Source organism: Leopardus geoffroyi, chromosome B2 (genome assembly GCF_018350155.1).
Source record: "Leopardus geoffroyi isolate Oge1 chromosome B2, O.geoffroyi_Oge1_pat1.0, whole genome shotgun sequence".
NCBI classification, from domain to species: Eukaryota; Metazoa; Chordata; class Mammalia; order Carnivora; family Felidae; genus Leopardus; species Leopardus geoffroyi.
Window position 1 is genome coordinate 56883507 of NC_059332.1, and position 25008 is coordinate 56908514.

The following is a 25008-nucleotide window of genomic DNA, read 5'->3' on the forward strand; positions in this document are numbered from 1 at the left end:
TACTAAATACCAGAGTGATTATTGAACGATAGAATGTTTCCATTACTTTTTGTCTTGCAGACTGTTCTTTGTATCATTAATATTTTAGTGCCAACAGAGTATTGCAATATTCTAAAGTGCAACCCCTTTCCCAATGAATCTCATAAATCTCACAACCACTGTAGTTGGAAAGCAAGGGGTTTTTATAATTGCAGATATTTCTGGCCCAAAGACAAATATCTTTCATAGGATTTGTTTTTGTTGTCATAAAGGAGACACTTCAGGAACAATTGTATGGCATGATGGGCTATGGTAGGTAAGTGGTCAGCAAAGCTTCAACCTCTGATTAAAACAAGGTTACTAGCTTGTCACATGGTTTGAAAATATCAGCTTCTTCCAGTAGTGGGTCACATTTAAAAGTGGAAATTCTAATAACGTATTCTAATTTGTATAATGAAATTAAATACATCAATATGGTATGATGTTTTTCAAAAAGGATGAACAAAACGTTTTCTCTAAAAGGAAACCATGACTTTTTAGAAAGACCCTTCATGAGCAAGCTTGATATTTCTAACTCAAGTAAAACAATCCTATCTAGTTTCCTAGTTTCCTTTTCTGAGAAGACAGAGTAACTACCAAAGTGGCATTCTAATATGGGGCCCTCAAATTTAGGTCTCCTTGAGTTGATAACACTTTAGACGCTCAACATGGAAAGCACTAGTTTGATGCACTCCAAATATAGATGCCTAAAGATTGAAAAAAATATTTTCTACCTCAAACAAAAGTTTTTACAAATGAAAGTCAGTGTCCTTGAAAGTATCTTCAGGAGGATCTGCCAAAAAGAGTTAATAATAGATAGCTAGTAATGTCACTAATTCACTATGTGATTTCCAACTGTAGGAGATAAGAGCTAATGGTAGGCATATTTTCATTACAGATATGTGCCCATCACCATTTTTCTAGAGCTTGAAACTATTCAGGTAGGTACTATGTAAGCAGATGATATTCAATAAGATCTTGAAACAATTTATAAACGCAGACAAAAAGTATTGGATTTACTAGGTAATCTTTCAGGATAAATAACAAATGTTATGTAATTTAACTTACAGATCATATTTAGTTCTCCATCCTTTTAATTCAGCATGTAAGATACCTATTTAATAAGTGTATTTATTTAATTGAAATAAAAAGCAACTGAGATTTTCTTTGATAAGAAGAGATGAAAATCTTTTGATAATATGTATTTTTAAAAGCTCATAATTTTGTTAAAAAGAATTACCATGCTAGCAATCATTTAAGACATATTTTTAAAAATATTTATGAATTGAGTTAAATAAGACATATGACTTTTAAGTTTTATACATTGATTCTGTGTGGTGGGCTTTGGATAATTACTTTCTTTCAGATTTCTTTTCATCATTAACATAATTTTATTTACTAAATAGACCACATTTATTATATTAACAGTGATGTTATAAATCTTTATCTTTTCTTATTCTTTTCAGGCAACCATCCATAATAGCCATTTGTAATGAAAAATGGTTACATTTTTTTAGGGCTTCAAAACATAAATGTATGAAATACTTTTCACAATGATTTAAATTTTTGTATTAAAATTACCTACCAGAAAGATGAGCATAGCAGGCTTCTCTAGAGGTATAGATTCTTCATCATGGAATAATGTAAAATGTTCATGAATACAAAGAATAATGCCTGAATACCAGAAAAATAACATAAAATTGTACAAAAAAGGATAACAGCATGAAAACATATATTTGTACATCAGTTATTAAACTTTGTCATTTTTATCATTTCTTTTGTAAATAATACACTGGTACTATTCACCTTAAACAGGCATTATGTCAACAGATAATTTTCTCTTTTAAAATTATTTCAAACTACTAAATGAATTAAATTCTTAAACACATATAATTACTCAAGTTGTACCCCTTGAGTTATATTCTTTGTCTATAAATGAAATATTTGTCATACATATTATGTCAACCTGAAGAAATAAAAGTGTTCTCTTGTATAGTTTTTGATAAATTTTTCAATGATGATTATTTTTTGGAATCCCTTGCTGACATTTATCTTTTTATATAGATTTAAATTTAAAGTATTTACTGCTGTGAAAGGATAACTAACTTTATCATATAACTTTAAAATTGAAAATAAACAACACAAATATGGTATTTGGTTAGAATCTAGAGTCACTTTACATTACCTTATCAGTGTATATAAAGCTTTTATAGTTTGCCTTTACCATGTACATATGCTTACATGTATATCCATGAAAGAGGTGATCTTTTTTTGCCACTTTTCTATACTTAAGATGTTATACAAACATTGAAAATTTATAAAGAATTTTGAATAAATTTAGCCTCTTTCTACTAAAAACCAAAAGGATATTCTTTGTATTGTGTCTTACCTATGAATTTTAAGAATGCCAAATAAAATAATTGATTACTTCTTTGTTTTCCCACAAGAGAAAACTTCCAAGTTATAATATGCATAGCTTTCAACTGCATACTTGGACCTAGTTATATGTATGTGCTCTGTTGTGCTCAATTTTGGCATGTCAACATTAAATGGCATCTGGGAATTCTTTCCGATATTTGAAATAACTCTCCCATCAAGGAGTATAATAATAGTGCAACTGATGATTAAATATTAAAATTATTAATGTGATAACTCTGTCATTTGTTCCTTCCCTTTTATGTTTTTGTAAATAGAAGTAAAAGATAAAAACTTAAAGGAGGGTCAAAGTACAGGAAGACAAAATTAGAAGAGAAGCCCTGTAACTAAGGTAGCAAGCACTCAGTAGGTAAATACTACTGGAAATCTTTTATTCTTTTTCAGGAATTAGGCTTCCAAATTAATTAGTCAAAAACATCATTGGATTATAATGAAAAAAAAAAGTCAAAGACGTAAGCCAACCATGTGGAATAAGAAATGCTTTTTACCTATTCTATAGACATTAATGTATGAAGTACAAGAAATTTGTCTCTCATAATCTTAGCCTTAGAGCTACTCTGCACCTATGAAAATTTGGTTTCTCATAATAACATTACCTCTGTCTTCCCTTTCATTCAAATATATTTTTTAAATGTGTTTTTAACCTTTTCATTAGCCTCCATGTTGCCAAAGTCAATGGCCACTTAGTTGCCCTCATGTTATTCAATCTCTCAGCACAGATGGCCACTGCTTCCCTGAAACATTTTGCATTCTTGGGTTCCATAAAATATGGTCCTGATTTTCCTTGAATTATTGGCATTTCCTCAATAATTGCCTTTCCTGAATGCTCCTGTTATGGCTGGCCTTAAATGTTAGATTACGCCATGGTTTGTTTTTTAAACTTTCCTTACATCATTTTCTTGTGATTTATGGCTTTAAGATCATCTGTATTTATCTGACTTGTAATTGTCTGCATCCATCTCAATGCATCCCTTGAGGTCCAGACTCAAATATCCAGCTGCCATCTACACATTTCATTATCTGATTAACAGTCACTTCATTTATTATGGTGAATGTAGGACACTTGATTCATCCCATTAAGTATCCCAAACCCATAACTATACCCTATTCCTAGTCTTCATTATGATAAGTGGAACTACCTGTAAGATTGGGTAAAAAATCCTAGAGTGCTCCTTTGTATTTAACTCTTCCTTCTTCCTTGAATCCAATTAATTAATTGGTGAATCTGTTGACTTGATTTCCAAAATATATCTTAAGTATGTTTCTCTCCATTTCTATTGGCAACCCCATGTTCCATCATTCAGTCATAAATAAATAAATAAATAAATAAATAAATAAATAAATAAATAAGAAATTGCCATCTTACATTTATACCTTTCTACACTTGGCCTCAATAATCCATTCTTCAAAGAACATACAGAATAATTTTTTTAAATAAGTTGAATCAAAATCTTCTTTTGTCTAAAAACGTCTTCCTATACTTAGAATCAAACCAGACTCCCTACCATGGCTCACAATATTCTACACACCTAGTTCTTGGCAGATCTATTTAATATTTTCTTCCAGACCTCTCTCTCTTCTCTCCAACTTTAAGCCTCACTGGCTTTCTTTCTATTCTTTAAACATGCTAAGATTGTTTCTATCTCTGTATCTTTGCACTTATTGTTCCTTCCACATGGAGCTCTCTCATTAAGACTTCTCACGTTCAATTTTCAGTCTAATTTCTCCACCCCAGAGAATCTTGGCCTGACCTACCTATGCTAGCCACAGTCTCACTCTACATCCTCCATGAGTACAGGACCAATCTATGTAGCTCATTGCTTAGGATGGTCTGGCCTCTAGTTATAACATTAATTAATTGACTTAATAAAGATTGTTAAATGAAAGCTCTCAGAAAATATCAGGAATATATTCACACTGAAATATAAACAACTGGTTAAAAAAACATTTCTAACCTATTATTAAATTCTCAAATTTAAGAAATAAAGTTTATTTTAATAGTTACTATTAAGATAAATTTAGGCACCCTTACTTGCACAGTGGCAGGATTTGAGGAGAATGTTGAAGACGATGCTGGGTACTTCAAGTAATAGTCAGTCCTTCTAACCTTATCTATAAAAGTATCCAAAGAAATTACACTTGTATTTTCCACCATTTTCATTTTCCAATTTGCTTCACCTTTTAATTCATTAAATTGGAGTAGAAAAAATCACATCAAGGAAAAAAGCCTATAATACGAACCCAAAAATTAATTTAGAAATGTTTGCATCTCCATGCTTTATAAACATACTTTAAATATACACTATTCAAGTATGGAAGTTACAAACAGTTAACCATGAATTATGGGGTTATAATTCCACTGATGAAATCTCAAGGCACAAAACCATGGGTCGTATCCTACTATGGATTTAATATGAAACTCTTTTCACAGTTAGGGGAGTTCCACTTGAAAATTGAGAAGACAGGTTGTGAATTAATAGTCATAAAATGCATTGTTCTATGAACCCCATATTGAATTAATAAAAGAAATATGAATCAGGCTCACGAGAGAGGAAGGTGTATTTTCTGGTTTAGTGAAAGTGTGCCAGCATCATTTTTTAGAATTAGAAATGAATGCTGTAATTTTTTTCAGGCTATAATAACTGTTTTCATTTTTTTTTTTTTTTTACTCAAATAAGTGAAACCTGTGCAGAGAAAATATTTTGGTGTTGGGGATTCTAGGAAGTGGGATGCTGCCACAGAAACAGATGGACAATCTGTTTTATCATTATTTTATTATTTCAGTCATTGTGCACATACTTTTTTAAACTAAACTTTTGATTTTTTCTTTGTCGTGTCTACAAAGTGGCATAGGCTAAAGGATTATCTGATCCTTCCTTTTTTAAAACTAAATAAACATATTGAGTCTGAAATAAGCTAAATGACAAATGGAAAGAACCTGGATTTGGAATCAGACTCCCTCGCTCTAACATCAGCCAAGCACTTACTACCTGTGTGACCTTTCCCAAATTACTTAACCTCCCTAATCCTGTTTCCTCATCTGTAAAGAAGAGAATAATATTTATCTTGGGTATAATTTTGTAACCAAATGAAGTAATATAAAAAATTTATGTAAAAAGTACACCTTGGAGATAGTTTGTAAACAAAGTAATGCATATAAAATATACACATTGGCTTAGAATCTATTTACTAAATGCCATGTTTTTCTGAGCAGAGCCCAGGATATAACCCAGGTCACTTTAATTCCTTGCCCCGGTTTTTTTTTTAAATACTATAACAATGTATTTCTTTCCATTTAATTAACTCTTCCTTTGTTAATTTCTCTGTTGACAGGCTTAGCTTTTTTCTGCACCCTTTTCTCTTAATTCTATATCTATAGAAAATACAATTAGAATTTTATGTAGAAAAGAAGTTGACACCAAATAATTAAACTAGGACCAAAGTAAGTACAAAACTATGTAGCAAATTAAGCTAAATAGTATTTTCAATTTTTTACCTTGCATTTAGCCTTTTTTATAACTTAACATTGAAGAATTAATTTCCCCAAGAAAAAATATTTTGAATATTTTTTAAATTTTTTTTTTTCAACGTTTATTTATTTTCGGGACAGAGAGAGACAGAGCATGAACGGGGGAGGGGCAGAGAGAGAAGGAGACACAGAATCGGAAACAGGCTCCAGGCTCTGAGCCATCAGCCCAGAGCCCGACCCGGGGCTCGAACTCGCGAGATCGTGACCTGGCTGAAGTCGGACGCTTAACCGACTGCGCCACCCAGGCACCCCTATTTTGAATATTTTTGACAATAAAATATAATGTTTGTTATTATCTTTCCAACTCTAGCCCAATGAGCTGCATAACCAAAGGGTGTGAAACAAATTCTCTGAGATTCATGTTAATTCAGGTCAATAAATTAATTGACATATTGATACATTATATGTATGCAAGGAATAATAACTTTTATGATATCAAACCTTGAGATAATCATTTTTTTTTGTTAGTTAGATGACAGCATGACATGTTTAAGGTTTAGGTTTAGAACCTATTGGATGTTATAAATGAACGCATTTTAGAAAGTAAGGAAGCATAGCTAATACAGTTGTTACAGCCGATAGGTATACTGGAGTGGTCAGTAAAATTAACTTTCCAGGTAAGTCAGGCAAGAAAGTAGTTGATATATGGTCATTTCCTTTGAAGTCAGACTTCACTAATTTTTACTTATCAGAAGAAGTTCAGACCATTTGATTTCTCTCTTTTTTTTTATCACTTTACATACAAAGACTTAATGAACTTAGCCAGCCTAATAATTTCACATTCATCTGCACTATTTACAGTTTATGTGATTTTATCCTACAATATAGCATTATCAACTAACAAATACAGACTCAGCATCTCCCAAGAACAGAGCTTGTGTTAGGCATTGAAGTAAGATACAATCAACTGTAAGACATAGTCTTTGGCCTACACGACCATATGATCAGTGGTAGAGAATGAAACAGCTAAAGCTACTCAAAAAAAAAAAAAATTGAGACTATGTTGCACTTCCTTAAGGAAAAAGAATATGAGTTATAACTTGAATTTCTGTATCTACAACATATAATAATAAAGTCCATGTCCTTATTAGGATTAAAGGACAAATGTGATTTATTATAGATCATGTAAGTAAATAAAAGAGGTAACTCTTTAAATTATCAGAAAAATATCTATATGAGTTCATGTCTGTTCTATTTTTAACCTTTTAATTATCAATATATACACTGATGCTCCTAGTACACCCAACTGGGGAAGAATAAAAGACCAAGAAGTGATTTGAATGATGTTGAATATCTTTTCATGTGTCTGTTAGCCAACTGGATGTCTTCTTTGGAAAACAGTCTATCCATATCTTCTGTCCATTTTTCCCTGGATTATTTGTTTTTATGAGAGTTGAGTTTGATAAGTTCTTTATACATTTTGGATACTAACCCTTTATCCTGTACGTCATTTGCAAATATCTTCTCCCATTCCACAGGTTGCCTTTTAGTTTTGTTGATTGCTTCCTTCACTGTGCAGAAGCTTTTTATATTGATGAGGTCCCAATAGTTTATTTTTGCTTTTGTTTCCCTTGGCTCTGGAGACATGTCAAGTAAGAAGTTGCTGTGGCCAAGGTCAAGGAGGTTGCTGCCTATTTTCTCCTCCAGGGTTTTGAAGGTTTCCTGTCTCACACTGAGGTCTTTAATCTATTTTGACAATTTTTGTGTATGGTGTAAGAAGGTGATCCAGTTTCATTCTTCTGCATGTTGCCATCCAGTTTTTCCAGCACCATTTGCTAAAGAGACTGTCTTTTCTCTATTGGATATTCTTTCCTGCTTGGTCAAAGATTAATTGGCCACACATTTGTGAGTCCATTTCTGGGTTCTCTATTCTATTCCATTGGTCTATGTGTCTATTTTTGTGCAGTATCATACTGTCTTGATGATTACAGCTTTGTAACACAGCTTGAAGTCCAGAATTGTGATGGTTCCAGCTTTGGTTTTCTTTTTCAACATTACTTTGGCTATTTGGGGTCTTTTCTGGTTCCATAAAATTTTAGAATTGTTTTTTCTAGCTCTATGAAGAATGCTGGTGTTATTTTGAAAGGGATTGCATTGAATGTGTAGGTTGCTTTGGCTAGTATAGATATTTTAACAATATTTGTTCTTCCAATCCATGAGCATGGAATGTTTCTCCATTGCTTTGTGTTTTCTTCAATTTCCTTCATAAGCTTTCTATAGTTTTTAACGTACAGACCATTACCTCTTTGGTTAGGTTTATTCCTAGGTATTTTTTGGTGTTTAGTGCAATAGTAAATGGGATTGATTCCTTGATTTCTCTTTTGCTGCTTCATTATCGGTGTATAGAAATGAAACCAATTTCTGTACATTGATTTTATATCTTGTGACTTTGCTGAATTCATGTATCAATTCTAGCAGGTTTTGGGTGAAGTCTTTCGGTTTTCCACTTAGAGTAGCATATCGTTTGTGAAGAATGAAAGCACGACTTCTTCCTTGCTAATTTGGATCTTTTATTTCTTTTAGTTGTCTGCTTGCTGAGGTTAGGACTTGCAACACTATGTTAAACAACAGTGGTGACATCCCTGTCGTGTTCCTGACCTTAGGAAGAAAACTCAGTTTTTCCCCACTGAGGATGATACTAACTGTGGGCTTTTCATATATGGTCTTTGTGATCTTGAGTTATTTTTCTTCTGTCCCTACTTTCTTGAGGGCTTTTATCAAGAAACGTGCTATATTTTGTCAAATGCTTTTTCTGCAGAGGATGATATGGTTCTTATTCTTTCTTTTATTAATGTGGTGTATCACACTGATTAATTTGTGAATATTGAATCAGCCCTGCAGCCCAGGAATAAATCCCACTTGATCATGGTGAATAATTATTTTAATGTACTGTTGAATTCAATTTGCTAGTATCTTGTTGAAAAATTTTGCTTATCATCAGAGAAATACAAATCAAAACCACAATGAGGTACCCCCTCACACTTGTCAGAATGGCTAAAATTGATAACTCAAGAAACAACAGATGTTGGAGAGGATGTGGAGAAAGAGGAACACTTTTGCAGTGTTGGTAGGAATGTAAACTGGTGCGGCCACTCTGGAAAACAGTATGGAGGTTCCTCGAAAAATTAAAACTGGAATATATATATATATGTATATATATAACAGAATACTACTTGGCAATCAAAAAGAATGACATCTTGCTATTTGCAATAATGTGGATGGAACTAGAGTGTATTGTGTTAAGCGAAATAAGTCAGTAATAGAGAAATATCATATGATATCACTCAGATGTGGAATTTGAGAAACACAACAGATGGACATAGGGGAAGAGAAGGAAAATAAGATAAAAACAGAGAGGGAGGCAAACCATAAGAGATTCTTAAATACAGAGAACAAACTGAGGGTTGCTGGAGAGGAGGTGGGTGGGAGGATGGGCTAAATGGGTGATGGGCATTAAGGAGAGCATTTATCGTGATGAGCACTGGGTGTTATATGCAGGTGATGCACCAGTGAATTCTATTCCTGAAACCAATACTACACTGTATGTTAACTAACTTGAATATAAACTAACTACTAACTAAATAAATAAAGAGGTGATTTGATAAATACAAATAAATGGTCAAGAGTTTTAAATGCAAAAGAGATAACAGGGCTCCATAAAGATTTAAAAAAACGGAACAAGGTAGGAATACATAAAATTTGTCAACAATATTATTTAATCTTGTTAGAAAATAATTTGTGCTACGTAGTAGAGTGCAAGTAACAAAATTCATCTGCTTTTGTTCATTATTTTAAAATCACCTTATTTATTTATTCAAAGGGGCTTTCTTTAATCAGGCCATGGATTTATTGACACAGAATGGATCTTAATTTGCTTATAGAATGATATCTTTCTTATATATTTGTACATTTTGTCTTACTGAGAAATTTTAATATAATACTTTTATTTTAACATTTTTCTTGTTGTCAATGATGTTTTTTCCCTTTGTCCATAAATTTCATGTAAAATTTAGAATGGAGGTTTCCATATTCAATGGAAAGTAAGATTGTATTTGCAGTTGAACATCAAATATAAGACATCTACATCCCCATTTTAATGACTATTGAGTAGTTTGTATCTTTTCTTCTTATTGTTTTTTCTCTTTTTGTCTTTATTATTTTCTTCTTATGGATACGTTATTTTAAACTTGAAGGTTTTACTTTAGAATTCTTATTTAATTTCAATTTAATTTAATAATTTATTTTATTTTATTTTGTTTTATTTTATTTTGTGGTTTTATAGACACAAATGCAACATGCACATAAGCTGTCTGAATATTCCTCTTTTTCGCTGTTTCGCTGTGCAGGCTGGCATTAGGGTTGGTGATGCCGATGGCCAGTGGGCTGCTCTTTCCACAATGGCTTTGCAGTTCCTGGAAGAGATGCTGTGGGCAATCTCTTCACAGTAAGATTTGTTGCACATTTGCTGCACTTCAAGCTTTTTGACACTGTGGATGGGGAACTTCAGGAAGCCAATGGACCGCATGTGCTTTTCTTATTGCTCCCATAATCAATGTTGGGCATCAAGATTTAGCCCTTGAATCTTCTACACACCCTATTGTCAATGCCTCTGGGTTTCTGCCACTTGCACTTAATTTTGACATGTTGGTATGACTGGTGCTGGATAAACACCTTGGTCCTCTTTTTAACAATCTTCGGCTTCACCAGATAGGAAAGTGGCCATGACGCTGAAGAAGAGATGGCTGTCACCTCCACAGGCAGTGCCAAAGTAGAGCTAGAATTTTTATTTTAGCTCTTCTCAAAATTTGGCTTTTGTGTCATTTTCTTGAGATAGAACTCCCAAACATGAGTGGACATGAAGGCTATTATACATTAAAACCATACTCTTTCCATAGGCTATTCTCTGGACTATTCTCAGACAACATGCTCATATTCATAGGGGATCTAATAGAATTTACAGAAAGGATACATACAAGGTATAAAGTCAATATATAAACACGGATTGGATTTCTTTTTTTTTTCTTTAAGTTAATTTATTTATTGTGAGAGAGAGAGTGAGCAGGGGAGAGGCAGAGAGAGAGGGAGAGAGAAAGAATCCCAAGCATGCTCCACACTGTCAGCACAGAGCCTGACGTGGAGCTTGAACTCATGAACTGCGAGATCGTGACCTGAGGGGAGATTGAGAGTTGGACACTTACCCCACTGAGCCACCCAGGAGCCCCTGTATTTCTTTATAGTAGTAACAAAACTGGAAATTGAAATTGCAAAAAATAGCGACAGCTACAAAGGATGGAAAAATAGTTAGTGATAAATACACATACAAAAAATGTACAAGACCCTTACACAGAAAACTCCAAAACATTGCTGAGAAAATTAAGGATGTAAAAACATGGAGGGATATACTGTCATCATGACTTGTAAGGCTCTTTATTGTAAATATGCCAATTTTCCCTAAATTGATCTCCAAAATCAATGCAATTCTACTTAAAATCCCACTAGGAGTTTTAGTAAAAATTGACAAACTGATTCTAGAATTCATATGGAAGTTCATAAGGCACTGAATAGGCAAAACTCCTTTGAAGAAGAAAAGCAATGTTGAAATTCTAACACAACACCATTTGAATATTTCCAATAAAGCTAGTTATAATGACAGTGTGGTTGGTATTGGCATAAAGTTAGAAAACTAGATCTTTGTAACAGAATACAAGGAAAAGTGACTTCTTATAAAGCAGATGTGAAGTATTTCACTAGAGAAAGAGTTATCCTTTCAGTAAATTGTACTGGAACAATCACTTGTCCATATGTGAAAAAAAAATGGATTTGGTTCCATCCTGTGTATTACATAAAATAATTATTCAAAACGGAAAACAGACTTAATGTAGAATCTAATAACAATAAACTTTCTAAAATAAAACTTTTGAGAAAATCTTTATAAGTATTTAGTTAGATAAAGATTTCTTAGCACACTCTATTAAAAAAGTATAACCCGGGGCGCCTGGGTGGCGCAGTCGGTTAAGCGTCCGACTTCAGCCAGGTCACCATCTCGCGGTCCGTGAGTTCGAGCCCTGCGTCGGGCTCTGGGCTGATGGCTCAGAGCCTGGAGCCTGTTTCTGATTCTGTGTCTCCCTCCCTCTCTGCCCCTCCCCCGTTCATGCTCTGTCTCTCTCTGTCCCAAAAATAAATAAAAGTTGAAAAAAAAATTTAAAAAAAAAATTAAAAAAAGTATAACCCATGAAACAAATTGATAAATTGACTTCATTAAAATTAAAAACTCTGCTCTTTCAAAAATATTAAGGGAATGAAAGACAAGCTTCAGATGGAGAGGAAATATTGCACTAATATATCTGATAGAGAACTTGTGTTTATAATGCGAAATAATAGGAAATTAAACTAATTATTTTAAATGGGCAGACTTAGACACTTCAGAGTAGTCAAATGGATGGCAAATAGGCCCATGAAAAAATGCTTAACAATGTTAGTAATTAGGAAAATGCAAACTAAAACCACAGTGTGATACCACTATATACCCATTAGAGGGTCTGCAGTTGAATAGATTCCCAGGATGTGGAATTAATGGAACTTGCAAGCAGTTCTTGTAGAAATGTAAAATGGTGCAACCGTTTTGGAAAAATATTGGCCAAAATGTCTGAAAATGTTAAACATATACCTACATACAGTCCAGCCTTTTTACTCCTAGATATTTACACAAAGAAGTGAAAGTATTTGTCTCTACCAAAATTTTTAATAGTCCCAAATTGAAAGCAGTCCAATTGTCCATGCATAGGTGAATACATGAACAAGTTATGCAATATCTATATAGTAGAATACTACTAAGCAATAAAGTGATTGAACTATTGATACACACATTAACATGGATAAACCACAAATAATTATTTTGCATAAAACAAGCCAGAAAAAGAGTAGCCAATATAAAATTCTAAAAAACTGCAAACAAATTAATGGGGCAAAAAAAAACAGATCAGTGTTTGCTGAGGGATGCAAGCAGTTGGAGTGAGGGAAATTTGGGGAGGGAGGAATTCCAAAGAGGCATGAGAACACCTTTAGCGGTGTTTGACATGTTCCCTTTCTTGATTGTGTTGATGGTTTCACAGAAACAGAGATATGTCAAAACACTACATTATACACTTTATGTGCAGTTTGTTGTATGTCAAATACATCTCGATAAAGCCGTTAAAATCAAATTTAAAAAAACATATAAAGACAGCATGAAGTAAAATTGCAGAAGGCAAATAAAAGTTAGAATATAACTGATATACATATTTTGAATATTTGTGTAGTGTTTTAGCAGGGAGCAGTGTCCAGAACTTCCTGCTCTCATTCATATCCTTAGTGATTTGTTCCTCTCTCACTCCATTGTGCTAATGTATAGCTTAACACCTCCAGTAAAAAGCACACTACTTTGGGATACAGTCATTTCAAATGTCATCCTTCAGGGGCGCCTGGGTGGCTCAGTGGGTTAAGTGTCTGACTTCAGCTCAGGTCATGACGGTTTGTGGATTTGAGCCCCGCATCAGGCTCTGTGCTGACATCTCAGAGCCCAGAGCCTGCTTCATATTCTGTGTCTCCCTCTCTCTCTCTGCCCCTCCCCTGCTTGTGCTATGTCTCTGTCTCTCAGAAATAAATAAACATTAAAAAATAAAAAAAAATTAAAAAAAGAAATGTCATCCTCCTAGTAAGCCAGAATTCATTTTATTTTGAACTCTATCAGTGTTGTTCTGTCCTTTTAGACCCCAGACTTAATTATCTTCCTTTCCCATAGATACACCTGAAAATAGTTGAAGGAGGTATATTGTATACTCTGAAGCCATCCCTTCTGTGATAAAAATATACCCAGTTTATTCTGTCATTTCAAGATATTACTTGACCCTATTCATCTCACTCAGGATTCCCTTGAGTTTGTTAGTGTCGCTCTTAAAGTATGGAATCCAAAACTGGAGGCAATAATCTGGATTTAATATGATCAGCACAGAGCACTAGGAGACTATAATCTTCTTTGTTCTGAGCCATACAACAGCCAAAGATTGGATTACCTTTTTTAGCAACAGTGTCATGCTGTCAGTTCCTATTGAACTTGAAGCTAAATAAAACTTCATGTTTTTCTTTTTCAGTAGAACTGCTATAAATCCTGTTTTTCCACTTTTTTAAAAATATAAAACCAACTGTTTGAACCTAAATGTAGGAATTTATATTTGCTCCTTTGAAATTACATTTTATGTTTCTCATTTCTGCCAATTGAGAACATTTTGAATCCAGTCTTCCCATCTACTATATTTATAGTTCCTGTTAACTTTAGGTAATTTACAAATATCATACATAACATTTTATTTCATGAGAATTCCTTAAGCTTTATACTCCCCTCTAGCTACCAATTTACCTTTCACCTTCATTTCATAATTGCAGTAGACATATATTATTTATTTCCCAATGTGCCTTTCTTTAAGGAATCATCTCTTCTATAGAACTGGGAAGTTTAGCAAACTGCTCCTTCTCCACTAAAAAACTATGATCTACACTAGTCAGTTCAAATATTCTATTTCAAGGCTACAGTGATTGGTTTGTGGATGGGCATATTACCTAATTACCTATCCTGGGCCCATCAGAATCCTCTGTGATATTTTTAGGCTAAGTCAAATATAAAATACACTTCTTTGCTATTGGGTTTGCATCACAATAACTGGGAGAATGTGACCATTCTATTTAGCATGAAGATGAAAATCTGTTGGGATTAGGACAGCATAAAACCAACTCCTAGCCATAGGCGGTTGGAGGGAGTGAGATAGCTGTGAAAATTTGTGTTAACCTTTGGATCCAACTGTAACTAGGTCACAATCGTGCCTTAACATCCTTGTAATGTTGACTAATTCTGTTTCTAAACAAACTACTTTGATTTGGATGTTATATAGCTTTACTTTTTGCTGTTAATACTAATAAGAGTAATATATTTTATTATGGAATAAATACAAAGTATGGAAAAGCCAAATTTATATATATACAGATATATAATACTATATTATCGATATAGATATATCTTTAAAATAGTACTTCTTATTCCAACAGGCCCTCCATGAATAAGCACTTTTTGTTTATTTACTCTGTTCTGTGGAGAGTCAAATGATTGTCAGATATAACAGACACTGCCTGCTCTCCTAGAACTTAAAATTCTAGGTAAGATTTGCTCATGGCACACCTTGAATATATATTTTTGCAATTCATTACTCAGGTGTTTTATTTTCTTTTTCTTTCTTCCTTCCTTCCTTCCTTCCTTCCTTCCTTCCTTCCTTCCTTCCTTTTCTTTCTTTCTTTCTTTCTTTCTTTCTTTCTTTCTTTCTTTCTTTCTTTCTTTCTTTCTTTCTTTTTCTTTCTTTCTTCTTTCTAAAAACAAAGTAACAATTTCTCAAAACTTATTATTTCCTAGTTTCTTTTTACTAAATTTTACTATCATCTATGCTCCTGAAGTTACTGATAACTGGATGATGGCAATATTACACCATAATATGCAAGGGTACATCTCTATCCAACTCTCATTCAGTGACTTCATGAAAGATGAGATCAGCCATGATGAGAGTATTTGCACCATAGACATTGGCAAACACTACAAATGAGGCCTCCCTCCAACCCCACCCACCTTGTTATGAATAGTTTATCAGTACACCAAGGAGTAGAGTAATAGAAACAGAAAGCATTAAATGCTGCTATGGACTTCTTGGTTCTCATGCTTTAAATATGTTACCCTATTTACATATTTTTTCAAGTATCATTAACTTACAGCATCATATTTGCTTCAGGTATATAATAGAATGATTCAACAATTCTGTACCTTATATGACCCTATTTAAATCTCACAATAACATTGTGAGCCAAGGACTATTTTTATTCTCATTTTAAAGGTGGGAAAATAAGGTACAAAGAAGTTAAATAATTCTGCTGAGGTAGTACAGTTAGTAAGTTACAAACTGACAGTGTAAAAAACTCCCATCTCTGTGTCTTGGCATCACACAAGAACTTACAACTTATGAACTATGAATGATATCTTACATTTTGTTAAAGGGTTGGGCAAAGATTTCTTTAGTTCAGATATTTGGAAGGACTCCCCAGGAAGGCTTTTTATTCCTTCATTTTCTAGCTTGAACATTCTTAAAAGAACAAACAATAAACAAAAGACTCTAGCAATTATCTTTAGCTTCTAAAGATATAATCCCGTAACACTGTAAGGTTTTCATATCGTTGAAATTTTCAGTATATTGTCGTATCATTTTTTGTTAGCATTGTCTTTGTTATTTGATGCTCACTTCAAATTCACATTTTTGCCTTTTTTCTTTTCTTTGCTTTTCTTTCCTTTTCCTTTTCTTTTTTTCTTGAGAGAGAGAGAGAAAGAGAGAGACAGAGTGTGAGTGGGGGAAGGGCAGAGGGAAGGAGACACAGAATCTAAAGCAGGGTCTGGGCTCTGATTTGTCAGCACAGAGCCTGATGCTGGGCTTGAATTCACAAACTGTGAGATCATGACTTGAGACAAACTTGGATGCTTAAGCTACTCAGCCACCCAGATGCTCCATATTTTGTTGCCTTTTTTCAAATCTGAGTTTTTTTTTTCAACGTTTATTTATTTTTTGGGGGACAGAGAGAGACAGAGCATGAACGGGGGATGGGCAGAGAGAGAGGGAGACACAGAATCGGAAACAGGCTCCAGGCTCTGAGCCATCAGCCCAGAGCCTGACGCGGGGCTCGAACTCACGGACCGCGAGATGGTGACCTGGCTGAAGTCGGACGCTTAACCGACTGCGCCACCCAGGCGCCCCTCAAATCTGAGTTTTTCATGGAGCTAATTGGTCAAACATGCCGCTTTCTTGGATATTTTCTATTTTCCATTTTTCTTTCTCACTGAGGTTATTCAGAATTATGTAGTCAGATTTGAGGGATGTTTTTCTGCAATTTGTATGGTTGTTGGGTCATAATGCTTCTTACATCTGCTGTTAGGACAAGCTTCCTTCTCTTGGGATATTCAAACACTCTTTCTTAAACTCTTTGGCCCTGTAGGACTATAACCCTATATTCCTTTCCTTTGGTTTTGCAAATATTAAGATGGTATTCTTTTTTCTGTGTGTAACCATTATTTCTATAAACATATGTTTTCATTATTAGTAAAACTGAATTTCAAAAGTAATGCTTTTCATCATTGTTTCTTATATGCTCTAAAATTATCAACAAATTAATTCAAATATGTCAAACCTTTTTTATATATTTTACTTTCTATATTTTAATTTCACATAGATTCAACCTCATAGATGCTTAAATATGTTGTCGTAAAATGATGAGTCAATCTTGAATGTGAGTACTGGATTTCTCTTTTACCAGGTTTAAAACCTTCAACAAATTAAGGTCTATTATATTAAAAACTAATATAAAGGATTGCATTAGCTACTATATAACTGTAGCAATATTACTTTATTTATTATTTATGCAACATCACTTTTATTAATTTTTTAATGTTTATTCATGACAACATGTATAAAGTGCTTAAATTATATTTCAGATTCTATGCATACAGACTTGCTATACATATCTGTAAATATAGAATATATAAACTGTTTCATTTTACACATTGTCAAATGGAGCTAAGAAAAGTTAAGTGATTTATCTAAGACCATCCTGTTGGTGGTAGATTGAAGATTCACATTTAAGTTTGTTTGATGCTAAAATCTTTTCCCACTATATTGTGCTAACTATTCCAGTCTACATCTGGGAGCCCAAATATTTTGAAGTCAAGACTTAGCTTCTAAGTAGGCATATCCATAACAAGATGTAACATTCTCTAGATATAAGTGTAAATCACATTCATATAATAGCCCACTGGTAATTTTATATTAAGTCATATACATGAATAGATGGACAAATGGATGGATGGATGAATAGATAATTCCAGTTCTTGGTACTTAGTCAAATTAAGAACTATGCCATCCCGCCCTGGCTATCCCAATATATTGATATGCAGAACATTTTCAACTGATCTGCTGGGGAAATAAGAAAGAAAAAGTAGTCAGCAAAAAGAAAAAGTGTCATCTCTTTCATGCATAAATAAAATTTAAATTGATGTGATACTAGTCAAGCCTTATTCACTAATAACTAGCATATTGCATTAGATTTCAGCTGGATTAATTAGTGCACTCTACTTGTTACAAGTATAGTTTCTCATATTACTTTTAATGACATTTTTAGGCTGTTAAATTGCCAGTGAATGCAGAACCTGAAATATCAACATTCTTTCAAAATATTAATTTTGCTGATTATGAAGGGAAATATTATTGTGTGAAAAGAATGTGGAGCCTGGGGTCTAAAGACCATGGATTAAATCCTGAATCTGACATTTACTCAATTTATCAGACAAATTATTTCATTTTTATGACTCAGTTTTCTCTTTACTGAAATTGTGGGAAATGATATTTCTAAAATGAGATTATGCAGGTGAAGGACTTTAGAAGCTATAGAGTATCCTGAAATGATACCATCACCGCCATCAAGGTACTAAACATATCCATCACTTCCCTAAATTTTATGGTGGTTTTGTGTAGTACTTGTTATCATGAAATGATACACCTATTGAGGAGATCAATTTGCATAGGAAGAAGAGAACGTACTGAGAGCTATGAGTCCAGACCTTAACTTCTTCACTTCTGTAGTTCATTAACAAAACTTACTGATAAATTAATGTCCATTGGCAAGAAAGGGAAGGAAAACTCAATATGAAGAAAGCTACTGTTACTCTGGACTGGTGCCCTATACTCCACAGAAGAGTTCTAAAGTTCTGAGGTGATAAATAATGCATTGATTAGCTTTCTATATAATAAACCATCCTAAAACTTAGAGGCTTAAGACAACAATCATTTGTTACTTCTCACATGTCTATGGTTTATGTGGTGATTTTGCTGATCTGAGCCAGGCTTAGCTGATCTTAGCTCATGTTGCTCTAATGGCTGGGTTCTAGTTCATCTCAGAGCCTTCACTCCCTATATGGTTTGGTGAAGGAGCATAATGTCACTCTTCATTCAGTTGGTTAGCCTGAGCCTGTTCAAATGGCAGCAACAGAGTTTTAAGACAATGAGAAGAAGGGTGCAAGGCCTTCTGAGGCCTCAGTTTGGAATTTGTATAGCATCACTTCCATCATATTCCATTGGTCAAAGCAAGAGACAAGACCATCCCAGATTCAAGGAATAGAAGAATAACCTCCTTTTTGATGGAAGGAGCTGCAAAGCCACACCAAATGGAGTTGGATTAGGAAAGGGTAGGAAATGGTGCCAGTTTCTGGAGCTAACTTGTTATAGTGGTATGACTGAGGGAAAATGGCTGCACAGGTCTTGATTAAAAAGCTGTAGCCTTAGGAACTAAAATCTGTGAAACCCACTGAACTCTGTGAAAAACAACTTTACAGGGAGAGTTTTCAGCAGAGGCAAATATAGTGAATCTGACCCTCCAATTACTTCTTCACATGATGTTTGGAAGCATGACTGACCTTTCTTAAGAGTTCTGACTTCTTTGGATAGTTTAAGCTCAAGTAGGGCCTCATCAGAGAGCTCTGGATGTCTTGATATAATTTGAGAGATAGATGCTATCGTATTATTTTATATATAATATATAAACTATATAATATATAACTATAAACATATATAAACTATATATTATATAAACTCCATGTTAGAACATATATTTAAAAAATAAATATGGCCATAAAGAGAATAGTAGTATATATACATACCTATATATAACCTACACATATATCTATACATATATATACATATATATTTACATATATATGTATTTACACATAGATATATACTTATCCTTACATATGTATTTTATATATAGTCTAGTTTTTTATATACAGTCTATTCTGTTATTGAGCATAGAAATGATGACTTTTAAGTGCCACATAGCTTATATATCGTTAAACTACACAAGCATACCTTCTGAAGCTAAAGAATTCATGCTTAGCTTCTCCTTTTCTGCAGAAAAACTATATTTGTGAATGTCCCCTAAGGAAAATTGGAGTTTCACATGTACCTTATAGTCTTTTTTGTTAAGCCAAACTATCCCAAGCGTGGTCTTCAAATTTAATTGAAAGCTTTTTATCGTTTTTTTAAATTTTATTTATTTTTGAGAGAGAGAGAAAGAGAGAGAGAGAGAGAGCGAGCATGCAAGCCGGAAAGGGGCACAAAGAGAGGGGGAGATAGAGTTTAGAAGCAAGCTCTGGGCTGATAGCATACAGCCCATGTAGGGCTTGAACTCAGAAGCCGTGAGACCATGACCTGAGCTGAAGTCCGAGGCTTAACCGACTGAGCCACTCAGGCTCCCTGCTTTATCATTTTTTTTTTTAATTTTTTTTTTCCAACGTTTATTTTATTTTTGGGACAGAGAGAGACAGAGCATGAACGGGGGAGGGGCAGAGAGAGAGGGAGACACAGAATCGGAAACAGGCTCCAGGCTCTGAGCCCGACGCGGGGCTCGAACTCACGGACCGCGAGATCGTGACCTGGCTGAAGTCGGACGCTTAACCGACTGCGCCACCCAGGCGCCCCCCTGCTTTATCATTTTTTGAGTAATTCTATAATAGATGGATAAGAGTGTCATTTTAATTTTGAGGATAATCAGTTTAGGTGATAATCTTTTAAATTCAGATTGTAAAACACTGCATTTTAATTTGCACGCCAGGGGCGCCTGGGTGGCGCAGTCGGTTAAGCGTCCGACTTCAGCCAGGTCACGATCTCGCGGTCCGTGAGTTCGAGCCCCGCGTCGGGCTCTGGGCTGATGGCTCAGAGCCTGGAGCCTGTTTCCGATTCTGTGTCTCCCTCTCTCTCTGCCCCTCCCCCGTTCATGCTCTGTCTCTCTCTGTCCCAAAAATAAATAAACATTGAAAAAAAAAATTTTAATTTGCACGCCACTCCAACTGCGAACATTTTATCTTATTTATTAAACAGGATTTTCAAATACAACTTTTCTTTCCTCAAAAGAGACTATGGAGGAAAGGAGCATGAATAGTCAATAATAAACTTATTTAGAAAAAAAATGCGATTTCTAAGTCCACAGTGTGTTTTTAGTTATATATGCAAGTATCTATATTTTACATGGTTTTGTGTATGTTGGACTTATACTAGTATTCAGGAAAATAAGGTGATTTTAATTGTCTTGTTTTTGTTTTTGTTTTCTTTGTAGCATTGATCCACGAGTCTCTTAATTATAACAAAATCTTTGTAAACTAAGGGCTGTAAATAACTATATGTTACAGCCTAAAGGACACATGGGCTGGTTATCTACTCTTTCAGTTACAGTAACTTCTTGCAGATTACCTCCCCACTGCATCTACCTCACTATTTATGACTCAGTTTATGAAAGGGCTTAGTCTTCCTTCAGAAGCAGATCACCAAAAGACTAAAGATTTAACCTAAAATATTCCATTATTCTGGACAGGAAAAGTAGATTATTCCATCATTAAAGCAAACTCATATACATCTGATGAGCCATATGTTTTTTAAAAAGACAGGCTTGTTTTTGCTTTACTTTATCATAAGGATTTACCAATTTTCACGGCATGTCTAGCTGTATTTTATAATAAATGACCATAACCTCTTGACTGCTATGGAAATTATTTCTCTGCATTTTTTATTTGAAGAAATTCTAGAAACAAGTACACCCACAAGAGATATGTAGATATGCAATAGTGCAAGGCTTACCAGGCTGCCTCACAAGATTTCTATGACGTGAAGAATTTGTTGATATTACCCAATAAGCTAGAAGAATATGAGCCATCAAGATGTTCAGTAAGACCATTGCTTTGATATTCCTTTCAATTGTTGAAGGATGTCTTGAAATGCATTTTGCTGTGTAAATGTTATTATGACATTTCATCCTGATGGTGGTACTGTGATACTTCACTCAGCCTAAGATGAATCAAGAGGACATGAAGTGAAAGGGATTGGTGAAGATCAATGAAGTAACATCTGGGCAGGAAGAAGGAAAATCAAGCAGAGCAAACTCTAAGAACTAAGCCAACAATTTTAGGGGGGTGGTTATCAGGCTGACCCTACTTCTGCTGATAATTTACATTAGTTCACCAGCCAGAGGGAGGAGCAGTTTGGAGAAATGGGTTATTTTCAAGTTCTTTCTGCATTCAATCTTTATTATTTAATTTTAACATGTGAGTAATTTTCATAATATTTGATATCCAAAATGCCCTAAAATATGAAAAGGAAGTGTTCAGTTACCTGTCAGTCTGCTTTGGTGTTTGACAAAAATGGTAGAAAAAACATTAGGATTTAAATAAATCTCTCATTCTTTCTCTACCTCCAGTTAAGTTCTCCAGATACTCATGTTTTCATCTAGTATGTGTCAGATTTGCACTAGCTCTTTGGAAAATGAATAAGGGGATTGCAGGGATCCTGTTCATGAGAACTTAAAAAGTTATTTCCATAAGAGCTTCCAACGTGGTAAATGTCCTATACTAATCAGTGTTGCACTTAGCTCTTGACTAAAATATCTGTTTTTAATGTAATGAAAAATATTTTAGAAGTAAATAGAGTGATAGGCCATTGACAGATAGTTATATAAACAGAGATATATAGAAATAAAGACAAATAGGTAAAGCAAGCATAAAGAGTATAACACCTTAGAAGGGTAAAGAGAAAGGAAATCTATAATTTATGTCCATTATTGTTGATGTTTCTAGATAAATCATCTTGAACTTGAAAATTATATTTTCTAAAATCATACAAAACCTCTAAGTCAGGTTTCTAAATATACTTTTTCTCATATGTAATTAATCAAGAGTAGATTTTTATCTGTTATCTTTACCTTAATAGGCACTTAATCAGTGGATTCAGCCCTAAAGGCAGCGGCAATCTGAGTGTGTCTAATGCAAATGCATTTGAAAGACTCATTCTTTGGTTCAGAATATAAATGTTACTGTTGAGAAGTAGACATTTTCTTTTTGAAGGTTTTTACACTGAATACAAAAAGTATTTGCATGGCTTGCAATGCTCAGAAGCAGTAGTTTTATGTGCTTGATCTATTTAAAACAATTTACGTTTTAACAGTTTTAATATTCTCTGGTCATTGCAATAAAGTGATAAGGAAAATAGCTTCTAGCAAGTCCAGACGCCTTCTCTGTAAATCAATAAATATGTTAGTGTTGATATTTTTATAACTGGACAAAGGAACACAATTTTCATCAACTATCATCAAAGCCCTGAATATTCAGTAGGGTATACTTCTTTTGAAGAAAAAAAATTATTTAATTCTTATTTGTAATTCTTTTAAAAACACATCATGTCTTAATTTTGTTTATATTACCTTTTCTATGCATAAAGTAAGACAAATTCTATTGAGTAAAATTCTACTGGGAATTAATATGGACTGAGTATTTCGGTATGCTATCTCCTTTTTTACCTGCACACCTGAAACTAAGTCATAGTAGGAAATATTTTTACTTTTTAAACTGTAGCCACTTAAAGCTTAACAAAATTTATTAGCTCTTGAAAACTGCTTCCCTTCATAATGATATATTAACCAGCAAAATGAGCAATGAAAGAATAAGCAACCAATCATGGCCACTGAAAAGAGATATTTATAATGTCATGCTTATACTAACTTATGTGACATTGCATAAAAGTGTGTCAGCTGATTTTTAAAATTAGTCAAGTGTCTTGAGGGTTTAAAAAGAGATAAAATGAGCCAAAATATTTTCTAAGGAAAGGGTATTTTAGAAAGTTTAACAAAAATATCTCGTAAAAATTCTATTTACAATACATTAGATTTAATTTAATAAAAATTTATATTTCAAAAATGACTTACTGAAGTGATGTCAGCACTGGTGCAGTGGGAGGGCCCAGGTTCACATTCCCCTATAGAAACACCGACCGACCTGGTAATAATATAGGACCAAAATTACCTTTGTGAGAACTCCAGAAGCCAGTTAAGAAGGTGAGCACCTCAGGTAAGAACAAAGCCAGAAAGAGTTGGATAGAAGACAGTAAGAATGTTCTTTGTATTTGCCCATCATAGTCCGTCTACTCCCTGGCACAGCACAGCATGATGTGGAGAGAACCCCAAACTCTCAGACTTCTCCCTCCACTCAGGAGAGAGAGAGAGAAGCATGGCCTGAATCTAATGATCTGCTTTATCAGAGAGCTCCCCAAGGGAATGGTTTCTGCCTTGACTGATGCAGCACACTGATATAATTGGCAGTTTAGTGTCAGACCAAGGGGCTCTGAGACAAAGGCAGGCATCCCTTCTTGTGGCTCCACTAGACAGACTACTTTACTGCACATAGTCACCAGGGGGCGGAAGAGATTACAAGATACAGAAAACAAGGGGGCAAATTCACCTGACTGGGAAATTTCATGGTCAAGTCCAGAAAAGGTTTAGACACTCCCCTAAATCTCTGACTGGGCTTATTAGCCAAGGTTTTCCTTTGTATGAAGATAGTAAAGACTGAAATATATGGCTTTTTTATTGTTCTTGTTGTTTTAATTTTTTAAAACTACTTGTTTAGAACAATTTTAGTCAAATATAATCTATTCTGTAAGTTGACTTCATGCTGTTGATTATTTCCTTGCTGTGTAGAAGCTTTTTATTTGATGCAATCTGAATTGTTTAGTTTTGCTTTTGTTGTCTGTTCTTTTGGGGTCATATTTAAAAAAAAAAAATCATTGCCCAAACCAAAGTCAAGAAGATTTTATCCACTGTTTTCTTCTGCTACTTTTCTGGTTTCACATTTTACATTTAAATTTTTAATCCATTTTGAAAGTTTTTTTTTTTTGTAAATAATGAGAGATAAGGGTTCAGTTTAATTCTTATGCATGTGAATATCCAGTTTTGCCAGTACCATTTACTGAAAAGACTATCCTTTCTCCATTGTATGTTCTTGGCAACATTGTTGATGGCTATTATCAAAAAGACAAAGGGTAAAGAGTGTTAATGTTTACACATAAATGAATATTATTTAGTCTTAAAAAAAATAG

The 25008-nt window shown here is 33.9% G+C and overlaps 1 long non-coding RNA gene across 2 annotated transcripts in view; it reads right to left on the reverse strand.

The window, feature by feature from the left end:
* LOC123609747 overlaps positions 1-24017 on the reverse strand; it is a 39650-nt gene extending 15633 nt beyond the window's left edge. The window contains exons 1-3 of one of the 2 annotated variants that reach the window (XR_006717951.1): positions 23840-24017; positions 4487-4566; positions 1604-1692 (exon numbers count right to left, since the gene is read on the reverse strand). This is a non-coding gene — a long non-coding RNA (uncharacterized LOC123609747). Of the gene's footprint in view, positions 1-1603; positions 1693-4486; positions 4683-23839 lie in introns of both variants that reach the window. The other variant, XR_006717950.1, reaches the window with a different exon arrangement.
* Between the last annotated feature and the right edge of the window lie 991 nt (positions 24018-25008).